The sequence below is a fragment of the Phyllobates terribilis genome, unplaced genomic scaffold, assembly GCF_046119375.1.
Source record: "Phyllobates terribilis strain yellow unplaced genomic scaffold, ASM4611937v1 Scaffold_1__5_contigs__length_1240528914, whole genome shotgun sequence".
NCBI lineage: Eukaryota > Metazoa > Chordata > Amphibia > Anura > Dendrobatidae > Phyllobates > Phyllobates terribilis.
In genome coordinates this window covers 251,493,755-251,502,677 of record NW_027362761.1, presented here as the reverse complement: position 1 = coordinate 251,502,677, position 8,923 = coordinate 251,493,755, and the positions used below count along the sequence as shown (strand labels likewise).

Sequence of the window (8,923 nt, the reverse complement as noted above, 5' to 3'; positions counted from 1 at the left end):
AGGACAGAAGAGCCGGACCAGGAGGAACTCCCGTGCAGCCCACGGTCCCCGTGCCACCGGGACTGTAATTAAATTCCAGTTGCAGCACGGTTGGGGCTTCATTCGAGATCATCACACCCCCGGCGACGTCTTTGTGACCAGAAGAGATGTCGAGTCCCACCTACCGGAGGGACACAGAGGTCGTGACCTTTACCTGGGTGATGAGGTCACCTTTACCCGGCACCAGTGTGCCAAAGGACCCTATGCACTTCATGTACATCGCCTGACGGAAGAGGAGTTGCGGTGTGAGGAAGGTCAAGAGGACCCGGACGGGTCTGAAGCCTACCCTCAGGAAGGAGCAGGAGGGCATCGTCACCATTGAGAGGTGAACTGAAACTGTAAAATAGTTACCCGTAGGGTATATGCCATGCTGCTAAGTTAAAATATAGTCCCCGTTGGGACCAGTGAACTGTTCCAGTGTGTCCCATCTCCCCACAGGCTGAGGACTGTGAACAGCCATTCCTTTTCCCCACTGGCCGAGGACTGAGAGCGGCCACCTCCCCTTGTAAATAGTTGCGCTTCTTAAAGCGCCCCCTACCGGTTTTATAGGAAACTGTTGTTTTTACTACAAGAGACTGTTGCACTTTACCCGGTCACAAGTTGCATCGTGGCCAGAGGAACAAGAATGTTTTCTATGAAAAGTTTTATATGAAAAGTTTTATGCTGATGATATATATAATGTTTTATATGTTTATGATGTTTAAAAAAATTTGTGTGTTTGTGGATGTTTTTGCTCTTTTACAGCCCGAGGACGTGCTGTGATTTACCAGGGGGGAATGTAGCACCCTGAGGATTCGGCTGCTACAGGGGTATTACACCTCAAGCCAGAGGTGTGGTATTCCACTCCCGGGTAAGGATGGAGTGTGGAACTGAGCTAGAAGGCTGCATGCACTACATACATCCCATTTCCGGGGGACAGAACGACGGTACTCCCACCAGTATATGTGCAGGTACGACAGCGTCTGTCCCTGGCTGGAGTGGGAGGGGGGGTGGAACATCCCAGTAGTGTAGGGGCAGATAGGGGGAGTAGTCTGGGTAAAGCTAGGAGCTCATTGGGTGCTGGTCACCTGAGCTCACACATAGAGGGAGTATATAAGGTGGGCACCATCTTAGAACAGGGTTGTTGTTCAGTTCAGGCAGGAGGAGCAGAGCAGAGGAGCTCAGCCAGGAGGGCTGACAGGGAGCTGTGGCTCCGGCTGGGCCCAGCTCCAGAACAGAGCCTGCTGAGAGAGAGAGAGAGGAGTCAGAAGGACCCAGAGAGGAAACAAGAAGGAAGCCCAAGATCCCAGAATAAGGACAGAAGGGTGAAGGGTTGGCGAACAAGGGTACCGGAACCCAAGCTGGCAGAGGCCAAAACGAACCTTAGCCAGGAACCGGAGGTCGTGGTCAGGATCTGCCACGACCCTCACCAAATCCACTAGAAAGGCACACCGAGTATAGGGTCAGGGAGCCCAGAGGAGGCTTGACCACCAAGAGACCCGAGGGAGCCGGCCAAAAGTGGATCCCTGGTGGGAACGGCCAGAGGAAGGGAGAGTCAGAAAGGAGCTCAGGACCACGCTCCAGAATTGCCTGGGGGTTGGCCGAGTCCAGGACCTGGTGGACGCAGCACGGCTCGGGTGGTCACTCAAGGCCAAAGTGACCAAAAGAACACCAGTAAGTAAAAGCCCTGAACTGCATCTCCTGACTCTGAGTCTTCCTTCTGCATCTTCACAACCCCCATCTTCTACACCTTCTGCCCTGAGGCCATACCCCTCCCGTTGGGGGTTATACCATCACTGCTGCACATATACCACCGGCCTCAGTGGACTGCTCTGCAGCGGCGGCTTCAAAGCCGCACTCAACGGGTGGCGTAGTCGACAATCAAGTTAACATCTACTGCCATAGACTGCCACTTAGTTTGACACCCTGGGCACGGACCGGGTCACCGCCACAAGGACTACTACCCCCATCGAGATCCGGCTCCGGGTATCCCCTACAGCACTGGCCCAGGGGGCGCGTCATACCTCCCCATGGTCCTCTACGCAATATAATGCACTTCCCCATGGGCCTCCATGCAATATAATGCACCCCATTGTCCTCCATGCAATATAATGCACCCCCCAGCGTCCTCCACGCAATGTAATGCACCCCCCATGTTCCTCCACGCAATTTAATGTGGCCCTCATGGTCCTCCATAAAGTATAGTGCGGCCCCCATAGGGCATGGTGCGACCCCCATAGGGCAAAGTGCGACCCCCATGGGGCAAAGTGCGGCCCCCATAGGGCATAGTGCAGCCCCCATAAGGCATAGTGCGGCCCCCATAGGGCATAGTGCAGCCCCCACAGAGCATAGTGCGGCCCCCATAGGGCATAGTGCAGCCCCCACAGAGCATAGTGCTGCTCCCATAGGGCATAGTGCGGCCCCCATAGGGAAAAATCCAGCCACAGTCCTCCAGTAATATGGGCACTACATACTCACTGATTTAAAAAAAATAAATAAATACAATACTTACCAGCCGCTCCTCGTTCCCCCGCTGCTTCAGTCTCTGCAGCGTGTCTCTCTCATCAGCTCCACCGCCTGACCCAGTGGCGTGATGAAGTGATGTCATCGCTCCGCTGTGTCAGACGCAGAGGGGGAGATTGGAGCGGGAGTGTCACATGACACTCCCTTCCTCCATCATTGCTTTCAACTGTATCGGCGGTGCTGGCTGTGAGGGGGGAGCCCGATGCGGGGGGCCCGATGCGGGCACTGACATCGGGCCCCCCGACTCACGGGCCCCATAGCAACCGCGTGGCCTGCCGCCATTGGTGTTACGCTGGCCACTGCCTTTCTTGTCTCCCCTATTTCCTCATAGATTGTAAGCTTGGGAGCAGGGCCCTCTGTCCTCCTGGTATCTGTTGATTTATGTGATTATTGTTATTCTGTAATGTCTTTATTGTCTGTACAATTCCCCTCTAAAATGTAAAGTGCTGCCGAGTATGTTGGCGCTATAGAAATATAAATTATTATTGTTATTATTATTACTGGGCAATGTGGATGCTCTATGCCTCATAATCACCATTTTAAAGGGAACCTGACAGGTGATACATGCTGCCCAATCTGTCACTGGCTGTCCGATCACAGTCATGTATGTTTTGGCGGGGAGAGGACACTGGGGACCTGCCTGAAGGACTAGTCACCTGTGCACCTCAGTTCCCGGCAGCTATTAAAAGTGTGTTTTTCTCTGAAAAGCTGCCGCGTTTTAGAGACAAACATAGATGACTGTGATTATACAGACAGTGACAGGTTCCCTTTAATACAAGAAGCCCACTCAGGCAAGTGGCAGCACAGTATACAGGAGATTCCCATGCTCACACTGCAACCTGTGTGCAGTATCTGAACTGTACCTAGTACTGTGGTTATGTGTGAGATAACCAGCAGGTGGCAGTATCCGTTATAAGATGTGAAATCCTAATTGCATTGAATTGTGCACCCAAACACACACATTTAAATACTATTCTATCTCTCTCTCTCTCTATTATCTATCTATATATCCATCTATCTATCTATCTATCATCTATCTATCATCTATTCTTGAATTGTGTATGATAAATAAAATCATGTTCTATAATATAACCCATTGTACTAATATACTATATGTTGCTTAATATACACATATATACTAAATACATATAGTATGTAAACTGCATTTACGGAATAAAAAGAAAAAAAAGAAACGCCAAGGCCCCAGCGAGATTTGAACTCGCGACCCCTGGTTTACAAGACCAGTGCTCTAACCCCTGAGCTATAGAGCCATCTGGTGCTGGGAAAACTGTATTACTCCCTAAAGTACGCTCTGTCAGTAGCTGCGCAGTTCGGCAGTCGGCGAGATAACGTCGACATGAAGTCCGTGTGTTTCAGCAGTTGTAAGACATGGTTTCCTGTATTATGCGGCCAGTGAAGACGCATTCTCGCTGTATAATAGCCACATTCATTTTAATCAGCTGCACATTAATTAAAATATACAAAACGTTAACACTATCGCTCGTCACCGGCATCAGCACTTGGTGTATTAGTCCATTGCGCATGCGTGTAGGTAGCAGCGCGTGAGGAGAGACCTGAGAGAAATCTATTTGGCGGGAATCAGGTATTAGGCGTCATGGGGCAACCAGGTGTCATGAGGAAATGTCACCTACCGTACAATTAGAGAGAATGTCCCTTAGTGTCTAAATCAATTATGAGTAATGATAGGTCTGAAAAATGACGGATTTCTGCTGTATAAACTAATAACACCTCAGGGATAATGTCCATATAATCTAAGCAGCTCGAGGGAAGCGGCTCTCTCCTAGCAGATGGGAATCACTTGCAGGCATATAATGTATGTTATTTAGATATAATAACTATTATTGGAGCACACGGCAGATACATAATGTATAGGGCTAAAAAGTGCAACTTTACAATATGTCCATGTGTTCATTTAGGCATGAATTCCCTCTCTAGTTATAAGCTACCATATTTACTGATAAATATATGTCTTTATAACTTTTGTATTGATTTATTATATATAACATTCATAAAGAAAGTATTTAATATATGCACATAAAATATGTATACAAATATATATACTTATATTTATATATAAGTATAAAATATCTATATATAATTTCATTAACAAGCTATTCCCCTTCTGAAGGCTAGAGGACAATTTGGTGGTCACTGGGCATCCAACTGCTGGAACACCCAGCAATCCCGAGATCGGGGTTAAACACCCAGCAATCCTGAGATCGGGGTTAAACACCCAGCAATCCTGAGATCGGGGTTAGACACCCAGCAATCCCGAGATCGGGGTTAGACACCCGCCAATCCTGAGATCGGGGTTGGACACCCGCCAATTCTGAGATCGGGGTTAGACACCCAGCAATCCTGAAGTCGGGGTTAGACACCCGCCAATCCTGACATCGGGGTTAGACACCCGCCAATCCTGAGATCGGGGTTAGACATCCAGCAATCCTGAGATCGGGGTTAAACACCCAGCAATCCTGAGATCGGGTTTGACACCCAGCAATCCTGAGATCGGGGTTAGACATCCTGCAATCCTGAGATCGGGGTTAAACACCCAGCAATCCTGAGATCGGGTTTGACACCCGCCAATCCTGAGATCGGGGTTAGACACTCGTCAATCCTGAAGTCGGGGTTAGACACCCATCAATCCTGAGGTCGGGGTTAGACACCCAGCAATCCTGAGATCGGGGCTAGACACCCAGCAATCCTGAGATCGGGGTTAGACACCAAGCAATCCTGAGATCGGGGTTAGACACCCAGCAATCCTGAGATGGGGTTTAGACACCCAGCAATCCTGAGGTCGGGGTTAGACACCCAGCAATCCTGAGATCGGGGCTAGACACCCAGCAATCCTGAGATCGGGGTTAGACACCAAGCAATCCTGAGATCGGGGTTAGACACCCAGCAATCCTGAGATCGGGGTTAGACACCCAGCAATCCTGAGGTCGGGGTTAGACACCCAGCAATATCGAGATCGGGGTTAGACACCCGCCAATCCTGAGATCGGGGTTAGACACCCGCCAATCCTGAGATCGGGGATAGACACCCGCCAATCCTGAGATCGGGGTTAGACACCCGCCAATCCTGAGATCGGAGTTAGACATCCGCCAATCCTGAGGTCAGAGTTAGACACCCAGCAATCCTGAGGTAGGGGTTAGACACCCAGCAATTCTGTGATCGGGGTTAGACACCCAGCAATCCTGAGATCGGAGTTAGACACCCAGCAATCCTGAGATCGGGGTTAGACACCCAGCAATCCTGAGATCGGGGTTAGACACCCAGCTATCCTGAGATCGGGGTTGGACACCCAGCAATCCTGAGATCGGGGTTAGACACCCAGCTATCCTGAGATCGGGGTTGGACACCCAGCAATCCTGAGATCGGAGTTAAACACTCGTCAATCCTGAGGTCGGGGTTAGACACCCATCAATCCTGAGATCGGGGTTAGACACTCGTCAAAATAAAATAAAATAAAAAGTACCCCCATATAAAATATAGCTAGTAGTATCCTCTGTCAACGGAGGAATAGTGCAAGGAACAGGTTATCTGACATATGTCATGTAGTGACGTGGAGACCTAATGTGTAGTGATAGAATCCTGAGAAAACGCAGCAATGTAGTACAAAGACTGCGGCTTAAATACAGGAGATACACAGACAGGTAGTGAATCACCTGACGTGCGGTGGCGTGGAAGGAGAGAGGTGTGTGATAGTAGCATCCAGCAGAGCGCTGCGTGCGGGTTCAAATTATACTACTCCCAAAAGGAAAAACATAAAAGAGGGAATATTTATAATAGCGTACATGATTTTAGAGGAACACCATATTTGTGTCAAAAAACTATGATAAATGTAAAACCAAGGATTTATGTGTATATATGTGAAAAACAATATTATGTATAGATCTTGTGAATAACACAATAAAAAGGAATAGTAATACAATAAGGAAGTAATTATGAAAATAGAAAACTTATACATTAACTATAAAAAAACTTCAGAAACATCATTCAGACCAAAGGGCTTAAGAGTATTCAGTCTGTAAATCCAATAAATTTCCTTTCTGTTTAGTTCTTGGAGCCTATTAGGATAATTCTCGGGAATTTGATCAATAGGGCTGATTTTTAGATTCAGAAAATCTTTATTATGCACCATTGTGCAGTGTCTAGAAAGACCTTGTTTTAAAAACCCTTTAAGAACATTATGCCTATGGGAGTTGAGGCGTAGGTGGAGGGGCTGTATCGTTCTCCCCACATATTGTTTATTACAACTGCATTCTATCAGATAAATAACAAAGGTAGAATTGCAGGTGAGATATTTATTGATCTCAAAACTCTCCATATTAGTATTTGATTGAAAGTGAGTCAGACCATGCGTAATACTTTTACAGCATAGACAATTTTTGTTGCCACATTTAAAAACCCCTTTACGGTATGTTATAGGAGTCATACTGTTGTTCTTTGTCGTATCCCTTATCCTACTTGGAGCTATGATGTTTCTTAGTGTGGGGGCACGCCTAAAAGTAATACCCGTTTTTTTAGGCAAGATCTTTTTCAGTATGGGATCATCCAGAAGAATTTTCCAATTATCTTCTAGTATTTTTCGGATTTGTCCATGGGATTTGTTGTAGGAAGTTATGAAGTTCAAGGAATAATTACTCTCCTTGGCATTTTTAGTTTTTTCTTTACCTATCAATAGACTATCCCTATTTTCTATATTTAAAGCCTCCAGATATGCTTTTTTGATTAGATTACCGGGGTATCCTTGGTTTTTGAACCTGTTAATAAGAGTGCTAGATTACACTGTAAAATCATCTTTGTGAGTACAATTCTTTCTAATCCTATAGAATTGGTTTCTAGGAATATTTTTTAGCCATTTAGAGTAATGGCCGCTTTTAAAATTAATATAGCTGTTTGTGTCAACATCTTTAAAATATGTTTTTGTGCAAATATTCTCTCCTATTGGAAATAATGTGAGATCCAAAAAATTGATAGTCTCAGGATTAACATAGGGTGTAAAAGAGAGACCCCAAAGGTTTCCATTCAGATGATTTAGAAACTCAGCCGGACCGACAAGTTCAGCATCCCAGATAATGATCAAGTCATCAATGTACCGTTTATAAAAAATGATGTTCACAAAAAAAGGGGAGTTATAAATATATATTTTTTCGAAGAGACCCATAAAAAGATTAGCGTATGTAGGTGCTATTTTAGACCCCATCGCTGTACCTGATACCTGATGATACATTTTATCTCTAAAAGTGAAATAGTTGGTGTTCAATATAAACGACAACCCTTCAAGTAAAAAATCCCTTTGTGTAACCATAAGCCTATTATCTAGATCTAAGAAGTGCCTAAAAGCCGCAAGGCCAATTTTGTATTCTATATTGGAATATAAAGATGCTACATCTAAAGTGATGAAAGTATAAGTGTCTTTCCATTTGATCTCTTTTATTAAATTAATCAAATGTGCTTGAGATCGGAGTTAGACACTCGTCAATCCTGAGGTCGGGGTTAGACACCCATCAATCCTGAGATCGGGGTTAGACACTCGTCAATCCTGAGGTCGGGGTTAGACACCCGCCAATCCTGAGATCGGGGATAGACACCCAGCAATCCTGAGATCAGGGTTAGACACCCCGCAATCCCGAGATCGGGGTTAGACACCCGCCAACCCTGAGATCGAGTTTAGACACCCGCCAATCCTGAGATCGGGGTTAGACACCCGCCAATCCTGAGATCGGGGTTAGACATCCGCCAATCCTGAGGTCAGTGTTAGACACCCAGTAATCCTGAGGCAGGGGTTAGACACCCAACAATTCTGTGATCGGGGTTAGACACCCAGCAGTCCTGAGATCGGAGTTAGACACCCAGCAATCCTGAGATCGGGGTTAGATACCCAGCAATCCTGAGATCGGGGTTAGACACCCAGCAATCCCGAGATCGGGGTTAGACACCCAGCAATCCTGAGATCGGGGTTAAACACCCAGCAATCCTGAGATCGGGGTTAGACACCCAGCAATCCCGAGATCGGGGTTAGACACCCGCCAATCCTGAGATCGGGGTTGGACACCCGCCAATTCTGAGATCGGGGTTAGACACCCAGTAATCCTGAAGTCGGGGTTAGACACCCGCCAATCCTGACATCGGGGTTAGACACCCGCCAATCCTGAGATCGGGGTTAGACATCCAGCAATCCTGAGATCGGGGTTAAACACCCAGCAATCCTGAGATCGGGTTTGACACCCAGCAATCCTGAGGTCGGGGTTAGACATCCAGCAATCCTGAGATCGGGGTTAAACACCCAGCAATCCTGAGATCGGGTTTGACACCCGCCAATCCTGAGATCGGGGTTAGACACTCGTCAATCCTG

At 47.0% G+C, this 8,923-nt stretch overlaps 1 non-coding gene across 1 annotated transcript; it reads right to left on the bottom strand.

Moving 5' to 3' along the window:
• Positions 1–3,739: 3,739 nt before the first annotated feature.
• On the bottom strand, positions 3,740–3,812 carry TRNAT-UGU (transfer RNA threonine (anticodon UGU)). Its single transcript has one exon. It is a non-coding gene; the product is annotated as a tRNA-Thr (tRNA).
• Between the last annotated feature and the right edge of the window lie 5,111 nt (positions 3,813–8,923).